Here is a 21738-nt window from a genome sequence, read left to right on the forward strand (position 1 = left end):
AGAGAAAGAAACAGTGCATCATAGGAACCCCCCACAGTCTACGTCTAAAGCAGCATAACCAAGGGATGGTCCAGGGTCACCTGATCCAGCCCTAACTATAAGCCTTAGCGAAAAGGAAAGTTTTAAGCCTAATCTTAAAAGTAGAGAGGGTATCTGTCTCCCTGATCTGAATTGGGAGCTGGTTCCACAGGAGAGGAGCCTGAAAGCTGAAGGCTCTGCCTCCCATTCTACTCTTACAAACCCTAGGAACTACAAGTAAGCCTGCAGTCTGAGAGCGAAGCGCTCTAATGGGGTAATATGATACTACGAGGTCCCTAAGATAAGATGGGACCTGATTATTCAAAACCTTATAAGTAAGAAGAAGAATTTTAAATTCTATTCTAGAATTAACAGGAAGCCAATGAAGAGAGGCCAACACGGGTGAAATATGCTCTCTCCTGCTAGTCCCCGTCAGTACTCTAGCTGCAGCATTCTGAACCAACTGAAGGCTTTTTAGGGAACTTTTAGGACAACCTGATAATAATGAATTACAATAGTCCAGCCTAGAGGAAATAAATGCATGAATTAGTTTTTCAGCATCACTCTGAGACAAGACCTTTCTGATTTTAGAGATATTGCGTAAATGCAAAAAGGCAGTCCTACATATTTGTTTAATATGCGCTTTGAATGACATATCCTGATCAAAAATGACTCCAAGATTTCTCACAGTATTACTAGAGGTCAGGGAAATGCCATCCAGAGTAAAGATCTGGTTAGACACCATGCTTCTAAGATTTGTGGGGCCAAGTACAATAACTTCAGTTTTATCTGAGTTTAAAAGCAGGAAATTAGAGGTCATCCATGTCTTTATGTCTGTAAGACAATCCTGCAGTTTAGCTAATTGGTGTGTATCCTCTGGCTTCATGGATAGATAAAGCTGGGTATCATCTGCGTAACAATGAAAATTTAAGCAATACCGTCTAATAATACTGCCTAAGGGAAGCATGTATAAAGTGAATAAAATTGGTCCTAGCACAGAACCTTGTGGAACTCCATAATTAACTTTAGTCTGTGAAGAAGATTCCCCATTTACATGAACAAACTGTAATCTATTAGACAAATATGATTCAAACCACCGCAGCACAGTGCCTTTAATACCTATGACATGCTCTAATCTCTGTAATAAAATTTTATGGTTAACAGTATCAAAAGCAGCACTGAGGTCCAACAGAACAAGCACAGAGATAAGTCCACTGTCCGAAGCCATAAGAAGATCATTTGTAACCTTCACTAATGCTGTTTCTGTACTATGATGAATTCTAAAACCTGACTGAAACTCTTCAAATAGACCATTCCTCTGCAGGTGATCAGTTAGCTGTTTTACAACTACCCTCTCAAGAATCTTTGAGAGAAAAGGAAGGTTGGAGATTGGCCTATAATTAGCTAAGATAGCTGGGTCAAGTGATGGCTTTTTAAGTAATGGTTTAATTACTGCCACCTTAAAAGCCTGTGGTACATAGCCAACTAACAAAGATAGATTGATCATATTTAAGATTGAAGCATTAAATAATGGTAGGACTTCCTTGAGCAGCCTGGCAGGAATGGGGTCTAATAAACATGTTGATGGTTTGGATGAAGTAACTAATGAAAATAACTCAGACAGAACAATCGGAGAGAAAGAGTCTAACCAAATACCGGCATCACTGAAAGCAGCCAAAGATAACGATACATCTTTGGGATGGTTGAGTAATTTTTTCTCTTAATAGTCAAAATTTTGTTAGCAAAGAAAGTCATGAAGTCATTACTAGTTAAAGTTAATGGAATACTCAGCTCAATAGAGCTCTGACTCTTTGTCAGCCTGGCTACAGTGCTGAAAAGAAACCTGGGGTTGTTCTTATTTTCTTCAATTAGTGATGAGTAGAAAGATGTCCTAGCTTTACGGAGGGCTTTTTTATAGAGCAACAAACTCTTTTTCCAGGCTAAGTGAAGATCTTCTAAATTAGTGAGACGCCATTTCCTCTCCAACTTACAGGTTATCTGCTTTAAGCTACGAGTTTGTGAGTTATACCACGGAGTCAGACACTTCTGATTTAAAGCTCTCTTTTTCAGAGGAGCTACAGCATCCAAAGTTGTCTTCAATGAGGATGTAAAACTATTGACGAGATACTCTAACTCCCTTACAGAGTTTAGGTAGCTACTCTGCTCTGTGTTGGTATATGACATTAGAGAACATAAAGAAGGAATCATATCCTTAAACCTAGTTACAGCGCTTTCTGAAAGACTTCTAGTGTAATGAAACTTATTCCCCACTGCAGGGTAGTCCATCAGGGTAAATGTAAATGTTATTAAAAAATGATCAGACAGAAGGGAGTTTTCAGGGAATACTGTTAAGTCTTCTATTTTCATACCATAAGTCAGAACAAGATCTAAGATATGATTAAAGTGGTGGGTGGACTCATTTACTTTTTGAGCAAAGCCAATAGAGTCTAATAATAGATTAAATGCAGTGTTGAGGCTGTCATTCTCAGCATCTGTGTGGATGTTAAAATCGCCCACTATAATTATCTTATCTGAGCTAAGCACTAAGTCAGACAAAAGGTCTGAAAATTCACAGAGAAACTCACAGTAACGACCAGGTGGACGATAGATAATAACAAATAAAACTGGTTTTTGGGACTTCCAATTCCCCTCAGGGCAGAGTTGTGATATTTATATTCTGATGTACTTTACATGATGGATTTCATGCTGCACTTACACTCTGTCTGTCAACACATTGAAGCAGATTTAAACACTACCATTAAACTAATTAGAAATAAACACTAACGGAAAATGCTAAACTTCACCTCAGGGAGCTTTGGTGGCTGCTGTCCCCTGGTTCACCCTGACATGTAAGTCCTGATCTGTTAGGATACTATCTCACTGGGCTGTGACAGACTGTGAACAGCATCCTCAAGAGAATCTGTGAATTTCTGCAAAACATTCACAGGGTTTTGTTATCCCCTCACATGAATCACAGGGCATCACTCTTGTGTTGCTTGAATTTTGAACTGTTTGAGTATTTAGCACCATTTGTTGCTAAATACTCAGAGTTGTCCCAGGCATCTCAAACCATTCTGAATTTAGTCTCCATGACTCAGTTGTCTCACATTTCTCACTCTATGTGAGAAATTGGTGGCCCTAGGACCGTTGGGAACATGGCAAAACTGTGAGGTGGAGCCTTTATCCTGACATGTTTGCCATCAAGGCAGCCACAGTAGTGATGGAAGTTTGAGCAGTCACTGTAAGCCTGGACCACCTCCTTCCACTCGTCAGGTGTTATTGCACACCTGAAGACAGTGTCATTGTACCATTCATAAATGGTACAATGGTACAACCTGGCACCTCTGGCACAACAGTTATGCTTGTGTTGGGGGCAATCTGGAACCCATAGACCAGAGACTTGTAAGAGTCCTTGGTGGCCAAGTGCCTCAATGTGTTGCCCAGCTTCATTCCAGGGGACAGAGGCTACCTGAAATTTGTTGTCCTCTTCTGGATGGTCGGGGTCAGGTCTTCCTCCATCTGCTCAAACATGTCAGGGTTCATCCTGACAAAGTCTGTGATTGACCTGACATTCCCCTCTTGGAGGTGGAGCATGTTGTACATTCCATTTTGGTGTCTAGTCAGCAGCCATTCCCTCACCCAGGCAGTCTTTATATATATATATATATATATATATATATATATATATATATATATATATATATATATATATATATATATATATATATATATATATATATATATATATATATATATAGTCCAAACGCCTACTCGAATGCTGTGTGGCACTCTCGCAAATGATGTCAAGCACCACTTGCTCAGCCTTTGCAGGTTGTGGCACCCGTGCAAATGTCTCACTTGTGTCATGAGACATTCGCAGGTGCAGGGAGGTCACTATGGTCACGCAATATATATGCAGAATTTTTGGCCCTATATTTGCCACCAGCCTGTTCAACATGTGGGCAACATGTGCGAATGTGTCTGATGCACCAATTCAGTAAGATTCCAATTGTAAAATAGTTGTTGTGTGAGCCGCCAGAAGAGGAGGTACTGCTGGCCCACCACCAGAGGGCGCCCTGCCTGAAGTGCAGGCTTCAGGCACGAGAGGGCGCTGCCGCCACGGACACAGCCGGGGGTGACAGCTGTCACTCATTATCTCATGACAGCTGTCATCCATCTACACTTCATCATTCCACTCCATAAAAACCACCATCTACACTTCATCATTCCACTCCATAAAAACCAGACGTCATCTCCACCTCGTTGTTGAGATATCATCTACCTGTGAAGGTAATATTCTCAGCCTTAACACTAAACTGTGTCTTAGTCTGAACTCTTTTTGCAGCCGCTTTCCTGTGGTGTTCCTTAACTGAGAGATTGGCGTTTGGTGTGATCAGCGACGGCTTCGCTTCACACCCCAACCAGATAAGTGGTTAGACAGGAGCTCTACAAGTGTGTGTTAGAGGTGGAGGTGGAATTCCCACCATTGTTGTTACTGGGTGTGCACGCACCCACATCTGACTGTTTTTGCTCCTCGCCAGCAGTACCAGATCCTACACTCGGAGACGGTGGCCACCTGGGGACTCGGAACTTGGCGGCTCCAGTATTCTCCAGGTTCGGTGGCGGAGGAAATCATGTGGTTCCGGTTCTTCTCAGGACAGACGTCTTCTATCCTCGAGCCTGCCCACACGTCACCTTTGTGGATTGACTGTTTGCTCAAATTCTGTAATCCTCTGTGTTTTTGTTGTGCTCTTTCACAACAGTAAAGTGTTCATATTCGACTCTTTCATTGTCCGATCATTTACGCCCCCTGTTGTGGGTCCGTGTCACTACACTTTCCCAACAATAGTCACACACTCGTAATGTGTGTTTTGTCACACATTTATGGCTCCCACTACAAACAATAAATCCAACCCTTTTGCACCCTATCTTGTGGCCAGATTATGCACCTTTTGAACAGCAAAGCGGAGTCTGACACATCTCAACTGCACTATACACTATAGATATGCCAAATACTGTACATCATAGAACGTGCACCATTGATCACCACGGTCGGGGCCTGCTGATTCGGATCATGCTTTGCAATAATAACACTGTGTAATTTTAACTGTGCTGCACACCCACACATTCTATTTGGAGCTCATAACGTTTTGCCAACATTGCACCATGTGACGTCTGGTACCTCAGGCACACTGAGGCACTGTATGTGACTTTATAGTGGCTAGTAGGGCAGTTTATAAGTGAGTTTTTCACAGAATACATGATCTAATAACTAACACTTTAGACTCAAATTTTGAGCTTAGAGATTTTGTAGATACTAAACTGCACAGCTCATATAAGCTAAGTCATCTAAATGTCTTGTACTTGCTTTCTGAAGAACATAAAAGTGAACTACTCCGTCTTTTGCAGCCAAACAGGCCCGTATGGCTGCTGCATTTAAAAGGTCACTCTTGGCTGCAAATACAACCGTTTCTGAAAGGCAGGAACCATTACTGGCCAGACATGCAGAATCATCACAAAAGTCTTTAACTCTGCAATAACACTCAGCTGCTGTGCCCGTCCTGTTTGCTAATTCATCAGCTGTGTGTGGTACAACTCAGCCGGCTACATTTATTTCTCATAGGCTCATGCTGACATTTTTTTTTTCCTGTCATTCCATAACAAGAGTGAAAAATAGTCAAATACCCACCAGCTCCTGATGAAGCAGAATCCTCTCTCTCTAAGAAGATACCTCTTGTTCTGCCCCCAAGTTCGTTTGAAACATTATATACAGGAAATCTACCCAGAGATCCTCATTTCTCAAGCAGCTGATAATTTTAAATGATCCCAGAAAAAAACAAGTGGAAGAAGAATTATATATATATAAAATCACTGACATGTACTGCACACAGTGTGCATAAATATGCAAGTAAAAGTGCATATGATGCACATTACGAAGCTAATTCATTACCTTATAGCCACGAAGCAAACATATTTCTGTCATGGTTTCCCAATTGGTGAAATAGTTAAGCACAATATTTTCCAAAATGGTGTGTTTTTAATTCATAATATGCTAAATTTACAATAAAGAATACCCCAGATTTATAGAATACCCCAATAAAGAATACCCTATGCTAAATTTACAATAAAGAATACCCCGGATTTAAAGAATACCCCAATAAAGAATACCCTGTCTCTAAGGGAGATAGGGTATCTACCTTAGAGATAGGGTGAGGAGCTCGGTCACTCGGGAGGAGTTTGGAGTCAAGCCTCTGCTCCTCCACGTCGAAAGGAGCCAGCTGAGGTGCCTCAGGCATCTTTTCTGGATGCCCCTGGACACCTTGCTGGAGAGGTGTTTCAGGCACGTCTCATTGGGAGGAGGACCCGGGAAAGACCCAGGACATGCTGGAGGGACTACGTCTCTCGGCTGGCTTGGGAACGTGACGTGGCTCGTCTTTAGTCTTCTCAGGATGTCGTCTTTTAGATAACACAAACTAATTGCAAGTAATATGCTAGAAAAGGACACAACACTTTAGAATAATTCAGCCTTAAGCAAGATAAAATGCACAGAGTTTTTAAGTTTATTTAAGCCTTCGACACAGAGCTTAGACAAACTGAGTCCTCTAGAGAGACTGAATATGACAACCGCGCTCGTCTATTTATTGGAGACCCGCGGGCATCGCTCCTCCTTCAACTTTTTTATTTATTTCATTCCCAAGACATGGTTTTCTATTGGAAGCGTCCTCTAGTGAACCCTAAGCAGGTGTTAGGCCATTATTTCAATGTGACAAACGCTCCCATTAAAACGTGAAGGATTTACAACTGATTTTTTTAAAAGACCTTCAGCCACAGGTGCAGCTGGCCTGAGGCCCCCCCCCCCGCATGTGGCCTCAGCCACACGTGCAGCTGGCCTAAGGCCCCTGCACGTGGCCTGCGGGAAAGCACCTAAAAGGCCTTGGAAAGCCCCTGACAGACTGAATGACTAATAGAGCCCTTTTTTGGGGGTTGAACACCTGCTAGTTCAACCAGAGGACATACAGTTCGGATCAGGACACTTGATAGTTCATCATAGTTCAAATAAGGACCTAAAAATTCTTCTACAGTCCCTCCTCTGGGACTCGAAAGAGTCCCATTACATCAACTATACTCTTGGGTTGTTTACTGACAAGACATCCTCATTTGTGCATTGCAATAATAAAAAAGAAAAACACATCACTCGACTTACTGATAACTCTGGTGCGGATATGAATATCAGTGATACTTCACGCGGTAAATATATTGAAGTGCAGGTGAACCTACATACTAAGGCACAAGGTGATCAATTAGCTGGATTATATCAACACAAGGTGACATTCAAACATTGAGTTTTGGTGTAATTCAAGGCACTTAAAATGGCCACATAAAACAAGTTACAGCAACCTCTTAATCATGGCAAAGTAAAGGCTTTACATTGACATCAGTGCAACCAATCATCTTCTGGCATCTATTGTCTCACTCAACCAGAGGCTCCAACCTATTATACGTGGTTCTACATATTATTTTGTTAAAGCGTCACACATTTATTTTTTTAAATGCATCAAATAACCCCTACGTTACCACTATTTAGTCAACCAATCAAGAAACTATTCTAAGGTTGCGCAGCTATATCTAGTTAAATGATAAACACAATAAATGGTTTCCCTTCATGTCCGTCCTTAAGTCATTTGCCTTAGTCAATCATATAATGGTTTTCATTATAGGCCATTTCTCAACATTCTCCACTTTGTTTTCTTCTTTTTCAGCTTGTTTTCTAATGCCCTTTTTGGCCAGATGCCAAATTTAGGCGATGCATGTCTCTTGAGGCATGCTATAATTTAAGAAAAAGGGGTCCCTATGGTGCATCTTTACTACTAAATCTCCAAACACGCCGTGTAAGGGTCCCCTTTTTATAACTTTGCAATGTGATATCTATGTGTATGCATTTAGCTTTATCTGTGTTACGCAGATGATGGTAAGGACAGACATTTACCCGACCTTCGTTACTAACATATATCCTTCTTTGTTTTTTTATTTACACTCAGATTTCTGAAACCAGTCCGTAATTCAAACTCAAGAACCAAGATCATAGTCCGTGTTCAGTGCCATTACGTCAGTCTGCACTCCTCAGCATTTACTCAGCATCTGAAGTTTTGGGAGAAGTTGGGGAATATGGGGAGGTTGGCTTTTCAGGGGTAGTGGGGGAAGGATCAGGAATTCTGGCTTTCAGACAGTCGTGCAGTTCTCTGATGGATCTTTCCAGCTCCTTGTGCTGCTTGGCCAGGTTGTACAGGGCCCCCAGAGAATTCTTGCCCACATTCAGGGTGGTGGTGGCCAGTCCTAGCTGCTCCCTTTCCATATGCTCCATCATGCTGGCTAGCATGTCCATACTAGACTGAAGACCACACAGTTGAGTATGGAGGCCCTCCTGAGCACAAGAGATGTTGGCATTGTCACGGTGTATCCTGAACAGGTATGCAGCTGTCTGACTTAGTTGTGGCATGATTTCTTCAAATAGCTCATGGGGAATGTGATTTGTGAGGGGCAGGAGCTGCTCCAAGGTTTTTGGAACAGACTCTTGTGGAAGACAAAGCTCTCGAACCAAGATTGCCATGTCCTGTGGGGTGACCATGACCAGATTAAGGTTGTGCTGATGTCGCTCGGGCAAGTGGCTGGGACACTCTGGGCATTTAGCAGCCTGTACAAAGCTCCCCTCTGTCCTGGTCGGTGAGTTCGACTAAGGTCCACCCCTGCTGATCCTCCTCCAGAGGTACTGGGCTGATCGGAATATCTCTCCTGCCTTGGGGGTGGAAAGCTGGGGACAGGTCCTAGCAGTGAATTGGGTCTAGGATGCACTCGGGCGGTTGCTGCATATGGCCGACCTTGGCTGCCTCCCCTGGAGGGTATCATGGCCACTGGCACATGTGACTGTCTCCATGGCATCTGCGGAAGGGGTGTGTTCCTGAGTCCAAAGGGTCCTTCAGGTGATGGTGGAGTCCTCGGGCCGACTCTTGCTGCAGGCAGATTCTGTGAAGCCGTCATCGCCAGGTGCTGGAACGATGAAGATCCTTCTGTTGCCAACTGGTTTAGCTGCTGGATGGAAGGCGGCTGTGGCGACCAATCATGTCTCGACCATCCCTCCTGTATATCCTCTTCTCCAAACAGTTCTGAGAGTCCAATCAGACTTGATAGAGGCAGATCAGGCATAGGTCCCTGATCAGGGGAGTCTGGTCTCTCAGCCATACTCCTGTGTCCTAGTAATATACATATACGTTCATTATTACAGCTCCATGTCATTCTTTCAGATATTGTCTATCCTATCCCTCATTTTTGTGGGTGCATGTGTGTGAATGTAAATGTGCATGCATGTCTTCTTCCTCGTCTAGCACGGTCCATCCCAGTCCTCCCTATCTGGGGTGTACGCCACAATATTAGGGAGCTGGGGGCTGTCGGGGAGGATAATTGGTATTTCATCCATTTCCATATATTCTGGTTCTCTGTCTGTTTCGTTTGTGCTTTCTTCCAGGGCTCGGATGGCTAACAGTGGGAGCTGTCCTACTGTGGATGAAATCAATTTATTGACCAGAAATTTTATCAAGGGAATACCACAACATATTACCAGCAAGACCGCCACCCCTGTTAGTGCCAAGATTACACCTATCTGGTATAACCAGTCTTTCCATGATATCCACCCTCTCCTTAGAGTCCCAAACAGTGAAAATAGTGGGCCAATATTCATTCCATTCCCTACAATGTATCCAGAATCGTCAGTTTCATTTCTCCCCCCTATGGAGTTACTTAACAGTTCCTGTTGCATCTCTTCAAGTGTGATTAAGAGCTCTGTCAAATTTCCGTCTTCCCCTGTACGCATGGGAATAGCTGTGCAACATTCGGTGGCTTTGATCATAATACAAACTCCTTGTTCATCAGCCATCATCATCTCGATAGCTAATCTATTTTGCATTGTCATTAGCGAGGTGGCGTGCAGTTGTTCGGTTAAGGCTCCTACTGCTGCCAATGTCCAGTTCAGGTATCTTTGCTGATTGTACCATAAGTAATTAATCCACTGCACCTCCTGGAACCTAGAACGGATTTTTGGAGTAACCCCGAACAGAGCCAATGCCCATCCCCATTTATCCGCGTCTTCATCTGCTTTAACTCTGCTACTGTCTATGGCTTCTAATTGTTGGGGTATCCCTTCTGGTATCCCGTTTCTTACTGTGATGTTGTAGTCTGTTTTAAACGTCATTATTCCTCTTTTCTTACGAAGTTTCTGTGGCATGGGTTGTATTGAATTTGGCATTTCAATTACTGTTATAGCTCCTGTGAGCATCACAGGAGCACAAAGGCCTTTCCAATTAGGGGACAGCGATGACAGGAGTTTCCTTCTTTATCCGCATATCCAAAAGATGTCAGCTAAGGGTACCGTTCCCTTAGCTAAATTTGGAGTAGATACCCATGAAGCATGGGTGAGATTCAGTCCAATCACAGACCCCCCTGTGGCCGGTACTATTTGTTCACACTGTATGCCTGCTGCTGGCAGGGTGTGACAGACGGTAATGTTCCATGCTGTTTTGGCCGGTTTGTATTCTTGCTGCTTTTGCATACACTGTATGTGGTGTTTTGACTAGGTCGTCTCTACCTGCCAATCGCTTATGTATTGTGCTACTAAGCCTTTAGCTATACAGAATGGGTGTATCATCCCTTTCTCTATTTTAATCATAGGTGGAACGGTTCCTTCTGTACTTAGGGGTACCGGACAAAGTTTACTGTCGGCAGCATATTTTTCATCACCTACTGCCATTTTCATAACACATTGTGTATAGCATTCTGCTTGGTCTGAGTTATGTTGGGGACTCCTATAACAGTTGTTGATATCAGGTAGGGGTTTAGCCTGAGGTATCACACCTTTCCGGTGACAGGCTATGCAAGGCTTTTCACTGATCTGCCTAGCCGAAAATTTCAACCATTGGTAAAATAAATTGGTCTTCAACCCTTGTGTGCGGGCTAGGTCTGTACTGGGATCCCATCTCCCTAAGTGACTGCTTGTTTCTAGGCTTCTAATTGTCCTCTTTTTCCTTGGTTTGATTTTTACCCATTTTGTGGCTTCATGTACTGTAACAGTTACGTCTTGCTTGGTTTCCCTGCATCCTCCTTTATCACAAATTACCTCTATGTTGAGTGTTCCCTCCTCTTCACATTTGATGCTAATGGCTTCGCCTAATATGTAATCCCCCAGCTTTCCCTGTATTCCTATGTTCTTGTAGGCTTTTGATTTAATGTATACCAAACTATATGTTTTTCCTGTGTTTAGAATGCCTTGTTTAGCTGCTATTGCGGCCATGGCCACGGCACAGTCCGTTGTATGTTTGGATGTCTATTTTCTCCCATACTGACCACCAGTAGTATTGTCAATCCCTTGAATAATTCCTTAATCATTGCTCTGATGACTGTTGAGATGTGCTACTAGATGTGCTACTAAGTGAGCCGTCACTAGATGAGCTGTCACTAGGGATGTGTGGTGTATCTGTGCTTTGTCTGGGTTGTACTTCCTGCGGTTCTTCTGTCGGTAAATCTACTGAGTTGCTGTCCGAGTCTGATGTCTCCTGTGGCCTGTCTATCTGTCGGTCTGTATTTCTGTCTGTCTGTTGGCCTGCGTCTCCAGTTGTTTCTGAGTCTGCATCTGAGTCTGTCGCTGCTCTATCTGGCAGGGATCCACTACTCTCTGAAGCTGTGCGTCGTCTTTGTTCAATCAGTCTCTGTGAGCGCCTTGGCCGGTGTTCGCCTGGCTGCAGGGAGGCGTGGCCTCCCCTCGGTGCTTCTTCTGGCTGCAGGGAGGCGTGGCCGTCCCTCGGTGCTGCTGTAGGGTCTCTGGCTTCTCCTGCTTCCCCCCTTGGCCCGGCGGCTCTGCCAAGACGAGCTTGCCGAGGCCGCAGGGGCGCTGGGCCACCAACCCTACAGCAGTGGTTTAAATGAAACCAAGTGTCCTTACCGTCTACTTTGACTGCTGTACGTGAGGCAAGAATAACTTTAAAAGGACCTTCTCGGCGGGGCCTGTCCCACTTCTTTTTGAACACCTTGACGTAAACCAGATCACCAGGCTGGATGCTCTGATTTTCGAGTGGAATCTCTGCTTCTCTGTCTTCTGTAGCACCTTTGACCTGCAAAAAGATAGTTTTGTGTATTTGGGTTAACTGTCTCAGATAATTATGCCATTCGTCTTGTAGCTGCTCCAGCGATGGTCCTTCGTAGGGTCCTCTCAGGTATGGAATAGGCATCGGCCGACCTGTAAGAGCTTCAAATGGTGTCAAATGGGTTAGTCGGTTAGTTTGTGAGCGCATTGACAATAAAGCAAGCGGCCACGCATCCAGCCAGGTTAGTTTGCCATTGCTGTCTGCTATGATTTTTGCTAGTTTGTTCTTTAAAATGCCATTAGCCCGTTCCACCACCCCATTTGATTGAGGGTGATAAACACACCCAAACTTCTGTTTGATACCCAATTGTTTGAATGTTTCTTGTGTAACCTTGGCTACAAAAGCCCTACCGTTGTCAGATGAGATAGTATCTGGAATGCCAAATCTTGGAAAGACATCTCGGCACAAGAATTTGGCTACCATTTTATGGTCTTGATTTGCAGAGGCTACTGCCTCAATCCATCGGCTGAATCTGCATATCACTACCAAAACATATCTCATTCGTTTAACTCAATTTTCAGCTCCCATGTCTATGAAATCCATCATAAGATGTCTGAATGGCCCATCAGGGACCGGAATGTGGGCTAAAGGGGCTGTGAATGATTTCCGGACATTGTACTGTGCACATACCTCACACTCATTCAACAAACGGTCCACTGTAGCTGCCATATATGGTGACCACCAGACAGCTTTTAGTTTGTTCATAATTTGGACTCGCGAACAATGATCGGGTCCGTGGGCCCAAATGATTGCATGTCGTAATAAATTGGTGGGTAACACAAAATGTCCATGACTACTGCGCCACAGCTTGTCCGCTGGCCCCTGACTGCGTGTCTCAATAGCGCCTCGTTTAACCCACATTCGTTTTTCTTCTCCACTGGCCCTACTTTGAGCCACTATCAGTGCGTCAAGTGAAACCAGTGGGGCACAATCTTGGATGGTTAGCAGGGGAAACATATTTTCTCCTTGTGCTCCTTTGCGAGCTGCGTCATCTGCTAGGTTGTTACCTTGAGCTATGATGTTATTATTCTTTTGATGACCTGCACATTTAATGATGGCTACCTCAGACGGTAATTGGAGAGCTTGTAACAGTTGGGAAATTGCTTCTCCATGAGTGACAGGGGTGCCATCTGCTCTCAGGAATCCCCTTTGTTTCCAAATGTTTGCATGTACATGACATACGTCATAAGAGTAGGCTGAGTCTGTGTAGATATTAACACGTTGATCTTTAGCTATCTGGCAAGCCATAGTTAAGGCTTTAATCTCTGCCAGTTGGGCTGAACAAGGCTGATCAATTCCTTGGGACTCCAGTAATTCAAAGGTCTCACCATCTGTGTTTAGTTTAACAATCCCCATACCCGCATGCAATCCCGCAACATCCCGAAAGCATGAGCGGTCCACGAACAGGGTTAGATCTGCATCTATGGCGTGATTGTACAAATGTTCTCTGGCTCTCAAAAATTTCTCTGTCTCTGCCACACAGTTATGTGGAGTACCATCTAACGGTGTGGTCAATTTGGTGGCGGGATTCACCGTGTGACAACGTTGTATTGTTATTTCTGGAGCGGACAACACAACTTCATATCCAGTGCGTCTAGCTTGTGTTAAGACAAAACGTTGACTGGTTAGCAGGGCATGTAACTGATGCGACGTGTACAACGTTACTGCATGTCCCATGATTATGGATGATGCTTTTTGAAATGCAAAGGCAGCTGCTGCTAGACCCTGATAGCATGGTGGCAATCCTGTTTCAATGTTGTCAAGCTTTGTACTATAATAGGCCAATGGTTGTTTTCCTTCATTTGTTTCCTGCATTAGTACAGCACAAGCATAACCAGCTTTTTCAGTAACATACAAATGGAAAGGTTTCCCATAATCTGGGTTACCTAACGCGGGAGCAGATTGCATGTCTGTTTTCAGGGCCTCAAAAGCTCCCGTTGCCTCATCTGTCCAGACGAGGAGAGCTGCATTGCTTGTTTGCCCCACTGCTCTAATCATGGCACGCAAAGGTGCAGTTTTTATAGCATAATCACAAATCCACGGCCGACTGTACCCTGCCATCCCAAGGAATGAAAGCATCTGTCCCACTGTTTGGGGTTTGGGAGCCTTGATTATAGCCTCCACTTGGCTTGGGGCTATACATCGCGTGGTCCCACACAACTGTCTTCCCAAGTATTCTACTTGTTGTTTGCAGAACTGCAATTTGTCCTTACTTACTTTATGACCTCCATCTGCCAATGCATGCAATACAATTAATGAATCTTTTTCACACTGTTCTTGAGTCTCTGATGCAATAAGGAGATCATCCATATATTGCACCAATGTACTGGGTATGTCAAGGTGTTGTAAATCTTCAGCCAGGACTTTGTTAAAGATGGCTGGGGACAGGTTCAGTCCCTGAGGTAGCCGTGTATACGTTAGCTGTTGTCCCAGAAATGTGAATGCAAACAAATGTTGTGAGTCTGGGTGCACAGGCACACTGAAATAGGCTGAACACAGATCGATTACTGTGTACCATTTTGCTCCAGCAGGGATGCTTGATAGTATAGTATGCGGATCAGGTACTATAGGTGCATCCATTTCTATTATTGCATTGATAGGACGCAGATCATGTACCAGCCGATACTCTTTGGTATTGTTTTTAGGGATAGGGTAGATAGGAGTATTGCATGGGCTTGCAGTTTTTATTAAAACTCCAGCTGCCATTAGTCCCTTAATTACTGGTTTTATGCCTTCAATAGCCTGAGGTTTTAATGGATACTGCCTTTGGTGAGGCAGTTTTGCTCCCGGTTTTACTTTTATTTTTACTGGTAAGGCTGTTTTTACTAGTCCTACATCTGTTTTGCTTTTGGACCACACCACTGGTGGTATTTGCTCTAACAATTTCTCTTGTTGGGCCGATAACACCATCTGTCCCTCTGGTCTAGGATTGAGCTCCACTTTTTGAGCTATAGCCTCATCATTTACTTTTAAGTTAATTCGTACAAACTGCTGGTCTTTTGACAGATGTACTTGTGGACTTTCCATGTTTTGCCATTCTTCAACTTCTGAGGCTGTCTTTACCATTGGACCTAGGTCATGGGATTCGTACTTTTCTGAGACTAAAAGGGTCACATGAGGCGTGGCATTCGGCACTTGATACCATTGTTGTTCAGCTGAAGTTAGCTTGACAGAAGCTGCGGCCCCTTGGGGGCCTAAATAAATTTCTGTGGTGGTTATGTGAAACAGCCGTTGATTCATCAATGCATCCCAGCAGCATGCATAGTCAGTTTGTTCTTGTTTGGCATCGAACATCAGGGTGACATGTAAAGGTAAACTAGGTGTACATACTGCTTCATAGTGTTGTTCTGCCCAGGGCTTCCATTTTTCCCATTCCAGTTGAAGATTTGAATTTTCTGGTTGTAACTTCAGCCAGTATACCATGGGTTGCACAGTTCGGACCTTGTTTTCCATGTCCATAAGCACCATAATGTTGGTGAGTGCTTCGTCAGGAAAGTGTATTTGCAGTCCTTGATGGGTACACACTATCTGGGTTTGTAGCTTACATAAAATGTCTCTTCCCAGCAAATTCACAGGTGTATTTTGTGAGTATAACAGGGGTGCTTCAATTGTTTTTCCTGCAATCGTTACAGGACGTGGGCGTGTAAAAGGTATTATTTGAGTTTTCCCAGAGAAGCCGATGGTCTTAATTACAGACCCAGAGAGGGGGAGATGAGCGCCCATTTTCCCTATGCAAGAGTATGTTGCCCCTGTATCCACCATGAAAGGGAAATCTCTGTTTTGTATATTAACGGTGACGGTTGGCTCTTCCTTAGGTATCATCGAAATAGCCAATGCCACCGTTTCCCCCTCTGTCTTCTCTAGGCCTCCCTATTGCCAATAGGCAGAGGGTCCAACCCAAGGTCGGGCCGGACAATTTCTCATTCGATGTCCAGGTTGTCCACAGCTCCAACACTCATTAGAGGATTGATCTCCTATTGGGGGTGTTGGTCCCATAGGCGGTCCCGCTTGACTGTTCCTGGGAGCTGAGTTTTGGAATCTGCTTCCAAATGAAGGTTGGCAAGCTCCTCTTCGCCACCCTCCTCTTTGACCTTGAAAGTTCCGTGACTCTCCTCTCCACCCATGACTGTAGGTGGGTCCATTTCCGGGTGTGCCAGTGATATGGTAGTGATAGTGATGCTCCACTGGTGCTGAGACTTCTCCTGTAGGAGTGCTTCCTGCTGCTCCTTGGGGGCTCTGTGTGGCTGTTACCACAGGTGCCTGTATGGTGGCAGCAGTGTTTGCGGTAGGGCCTGTGCTTGCCGACTCAGAAGGAACAGGGGTCATCATTGGTGCCTGGGTCTTTGTTTTTTCTTTCTTGCCTTTGGTTAGTTCTCCCAACTGCATCTGCACCAATTTTTTCGTCAGGGATTTTGCTGCATCTTCTTCTTTTTGTTTTTCTTTCTTGTAGATTTCAAGATGGTGACAAATATGCTCAGAGTATAAAGCCCAATTCATTTTCGATAGTCCCACGACTCCATCTAGGGCTTTCTGAACCTCATCTGGTAGAGCCTTTTTTACAGTTATTTTAAACAGGATTTCAGTTGCTGGAGAATGGTTCCATGCATTTCCTGTTTCCTCCGCCCATCTCTTCTGGAATCGGTGCAGGAACTTCTTTGGGCACTCTTCAGGTGTCCACTCCTCATCATCCAATTTAGAGGGATCCAAGACCTCAGGGTACTTTCTTCTCAGTCCTTCCCACATGGAGTTTCTATAGCGATTAAAGGGGACTTCATCATGTTGATTAGTGCCCATCATTTGTGTTAGTCCAACCTTTCCTGCTAATTCTTCAGTGTCATGTTTTCCCATGACATGCATTAGCAAGGCTTTTATGTCACCTAAAGACAAGGTTACCCCTGCAGTGCCTTCTTCTAAGGCAGTTATCCATCTCCCAGCTCCTTGGGTGATGTCTGGCAGCCTGTTGGCCAGCCCCACCATGTCTGTCCAGCTCCATGGGGTATACACATGATGACCATTTCTAACCACCAATGGGCATATGAGGTCTTCGTCCTCCTCTTCTTCTGTGGGGGCTCCATACTGTCTTCCAGATCGAGTGCGACTGACTGGTTCCAGGCAGTCCATCCAGTCGGTTATATTCTGTTCTAAAGCGGCTATGTCTTTGGCTACACATTGTTGTCGTTGCCTGCGTCGGGCCTCTTTTGCAGTCTCAATGACGATCTCACCAGAAATTTTTCAGGTGGGTGGCTCTATAATGTGATTCCCTTGATTGGGCGTCGATTGTTGTAATATTCTTCTTTCCTCGGCGTCCCTATGTCTTTGTATTCTTTCCTTCGCTAGCCGAAGTTGCTCAGCTAGTTCTTCATTATCTCTTCTGGCCAGATCCAGTGTGTCACAGAAGCTCTTGTGCCACTCTTCGGAGTCTCTATAGCCTGTGAAGGTCCGGTCGGCTGACTTATGGTGGGAGGGGACGGTTTTCAGTGGACCTCGATGTGCAGGCGGAGCCTTCAGGTCTCTCTCTTTATCCTCGTCTGCCTCCGTGTCACTGTTATTTGTGGCCCCCCCTGCTGGTCGTGGTGAGCGACCACTTACTTTCGGACTTGGAGACCTTGTATGATCCATTTGACAGACTGAGGACCTGTCTCCTTGTGGCTCTCGAGCTTTTAGTGTCAGTGTGAATTTGCCCTCCACATCCATGCCTTGGTCCTCTTCACGAGTTCCTAATACAAATTGTCCAGCTGTCTTTCCCATATCATGACGTTTATATGGGGGTGGCTCTGCTTCCCAGCTCGGTGCACTGGCTTTAGTGTCTTTGGATCTTTCCTCTGTCATTTTTTCTCTTTTCTGCTGTAGCCTCTGTGCTTCCTGCTTGAACAAGGCCAAAACTTCTTTTTCTTCAGTGCGTTTTTTGTTGTTATTTACGTTCTTCTGCTGATCTTTAATTTCTTTTTTCTGTATTTCTACCGCAACTGCTTCACACATCACCGGATCAAATGATCCCTCCAAAGGCCATTGCCTGCCCCCATGTGACCTTTTGTGCCACTTTCTCATACATTGGTTGGCCTTAGTGCGTTTTCCTGAATATTTTCTTAGTACTAAGTCTAGCGGGGTACTTTCCCGACCTTGACCTTGAGAGTTACCCATGTAACCCTGACAAACGCTGTGTGAGGTGTTTCTATGGTGTTCTGGTAGTCCCTCAGGGGCTGTCCTGATCCAGACCAATAACTTGCTGGCTGTAACACCTGTTTTGTATTTTAAACCCTTAAAAGGATTACATTTCCAACTGTTATGCCCGTCTTCTTTTTCTTTAACTAAATACGAAAATTTACCTGTTTCCCACCGAACCTTCCTTGGGACCACAGTCAGAGTCAACCTAGGAAACAGTTCTTCACCTGGATCGGTTGGCAGTGTTATTAAATGATTTAATGGTATGCTAATTTCTTTATTAGGATCAGCACAAAGCAGCTCCAGCCACGGGGTTAAACCCTGATGCCACAGACGTCTTATCAGCAGCTCCCAATTAATTAGAGGGAATTGTTCTTTCTTTTGCTTCAGATTGATTACCTTAGTAATCTGCCATAATTTCTGATTGATCTCTTGTTCGTCCTGCCAATGTTCTGCTCCTACCCTGTCAAAATAGGTCCTTTCCAGCCAAAAATGTGTCCTGATTCCCTGGGTTTCGATGTCTCCGTCAGTCAAGTAATGTTCTGGGAGTATTATTTCATCATCACTTAAGTCTCCCATCAAAGACTGTCCCAAGCATTGATCAGTCTGTCAGCTTTTTCACTATAATCTAAGCTTTAACTCTTTTGATTTATAACCAACTTTATTTATTTAATCCTCTTACAACCCTAACACTTCCTAATGTCTTTGCTCCCGACTTTCTATTTTCCTTCTAATTTTTTAACTTTCTGCTTCTCGTCTTTTTCTGCTATGTTTGTTTATTAGTTTTCTCTCTTTGAAATAATATCTACCTTCTCTGTATTTACATAGCACTCTAGTCTCTTATCCTGTCTTTTTCTTCACTGTCTCTGTTTCACACTTTCCTCTCTGCCTGTCATGCACCTCCCAAGTCCTTCTGGTGGATCTAAACACCTCCCCCTCGTACTCTTTCACATTAATCTTGTATGTCAGCCAGCCTGCAAGCCCTCACAGCTTTACACAGATTACTCTCCACTCTCCCACACACCAATCTTCAAAAGCTTTATACACAAAAATTATTAAAAACAACTTTCTATATATCTCTATCTAGACTTCTGCCACTTTTCACTCCGCGGCTTTAAACAACCTTTTTATTCACTTAACACCAATGTGTTCTGTTTAAGCATGTATCTCTTCTTCACGTTAGACAGCTTCTCCGGCGCTGTCAGCAACTTCATATATTATTTTTTTTTTTTTACAAGCCCTCTTTGAGCATACAATATTTCATTTACTTCTACGCCTTACCGCGCCTCGCGTGCGTATCCTGTGCTTAATATATTATTTTTCACCAGCTCCTTTCTGAGCATACAATATTTCATTTATTTCTACGCCTTACCGCGCCTCGCGTGCGTATCCTGTGCCTTTCTGCACTTTCTTCTACTTTTTTTTTCACTTACTGAGCTCCTCGTGAGCTTAATGTGCCTTTGCACTGAAAATACTCTCTTTTTCTTTTCTTATAAAAAACACATATTACTGTGTACTTAATTACTTATTCTTCTCCCACACCCCACAAGCGTGTATTTGGTGCCTTACTGCACTATTTTCTGCTTCATTAATTCTCATGTATTCTGCACTAACTCTTCATTTATTTTATTTTTTTTAATAGTTTTTCTCTTTTCTTAAAAAATGACGTCCTTTATTGAGCTCTTTTACTTACTGTCAGCTGTGCTACTTTGCACTTTTTTCTTTAAATCTCTTTATCACGTACGGTATTTCTACTGCGCCCCCTCAGGCGCTTATCTTGTGCTTTCTCTGCACGTATTCTCTTGTTAAACTCTTTTCTCACTTATTTCACTTCAGTCTCTGTTAAACTCTTTAAATAACCTTGTATTACCTTGTATCTATTTGTCAGTATACTCCCCTAAATTAACCCCTACAGCGCATGCTATTAGCCGGCACGTTAGTAACGAATTTCAACACCAATTATTCCCCAAGCATTCCCCAAAAAGCATCCAGGTTAGTTCTCCACACACTCTTTTCCGCACCAGAGTTCATGAACATTCCTGACCTTTCACTCACACAGACATTCTTTTTCCCGGGAACACACACACCTTCTGAGCATTTTATCTACAAGGCCTGATAATTTTCAATCTTATCTTTTTTTAGTCTCTTATCAATTTTCTTAGTCCAGGTTCTTTTGGGTAAGAGGCAATTAAAAATATCACCTGTCAACTTGGGCGGAAATCCCGACTCACTCCTCCAGATCGTGCAGAAATTATAAAAGGTTTCTGCTTACCTTTAGTCGTGATCACTGTTATTTACGGTCTGGAGGGATGAGCTGGACTGCCCCAGGCTGCCGGAATGCCCCTGGACCCTCCTGGCTGGCTCGCCAAGTTCTGACGTGGCTCGTCTTTAGTCTTCTCAGGATGTCGTCTTTTAGATAACACAAACTAATTGCAAGTAATATGCTAGAAAAGGACACAACACTTTAGAATAATTCAGCCTTAAGCAAGATAAAATGCACAGAGTTTTTAAGTTTATTTAAGCCTTCGACACAGAGCTTAGACAAACTGAGTCCTCTAGAGAGACTGAATATGACAACCGCGCTCGTCTATTTATTGGAGACCCGCGGGCATCGCTCCTCCTTCAACTTTTTTATTTATTTCATTCCCAAGACATGGTTTTCTATTGGAAGCGTCCTCTAGTGAACCCTAAGCAGGTGTTAGGCCATTATTTCAATGTGACAAACGCTCCCATTAAAACGTGAAGGATTTACAACTGATTTTTTTAAAAGACCTTCAGCCACAGGTGCAGCTGGCCTGAGGCCCCCCCCCGCATGTGGCCTCAGCCACACGTGCAGCTGGCCTAAGGCCCCTGCATGTGGCCTGCGGGAAAGCACCTAAAAGGCCTTGGAAAGCCCCTGACAGACTGAATGACTAATAGAGCCCTTTTTTTGGGGTTGAACACCTGCTAGTTCAACCAGAGGACATACAGTTCGGATCAGGACACTTGATAGTTCATCATAGTTCAAATAAGGACCTAAAAATTCTTCTACAAACGCCTCAGGGTTTCCCCTTGAGGAGCTGGGGGAGGTGTGTGTGGATCGGGAGGTCTGGGCGGCTTTGCTTGGGCTGCTGCCCCTGCGCCCCGGCCCCTGATAAAGCAGAAGAAAATGGATGGATGGATGGATGAATACCCCGTTAAAAGAATAACATAATGTCTGTTGGGGTATTTCATAAGATGCTATGCAGTGATGAATGCTGGGTAAATACTCGCTGCCTCCATGTCAACCAGTGACATAGCTAGATTTATGACAACTAGTGACACAAAAGACCTTGTGGAAAAATGTCTTCCTACAAACATAATCCGGGGGTAATAAGAGAAAAGACAGGAG

The 21738-nt window shown here is 43.9% G+C and overlaps 1 long non-coding RNA gene across 1 annotated transcript; it reads left to right on the forward strand.

The window, feature by feature from the left end:
- Window positions 1-6401: 6401 nt before the first annotated feature.
- Window positions 6402-21528, forward strand: LOC117503154. Its single transcript, XR_004558500.1, has 3 exons — window positions 6402-6437; window positions 14568-14573; window positions 21411-21528. It is a non-coding gene; the product is annotated as an uncharacterized LOC117503154 (long non-coding RNA).
- Window positions 21529-21738: the final 210 nt, after the last annotated feature.

Source organism: Thalassophryne amazonica, chromosome 2, assembly GCF_902500255.1.
Source record: "Thalassophryne amazonica chromosome 2, fThaAma1.1, whole genome shotgun sequence".
Classification (NCBI taxonomy): Eukaryota; Metazoa; Chordata; class Actinopteri; order Batrachoidiformes; family Batrachoididae; genus Thalassophryne; species Thalassophryne amazonica.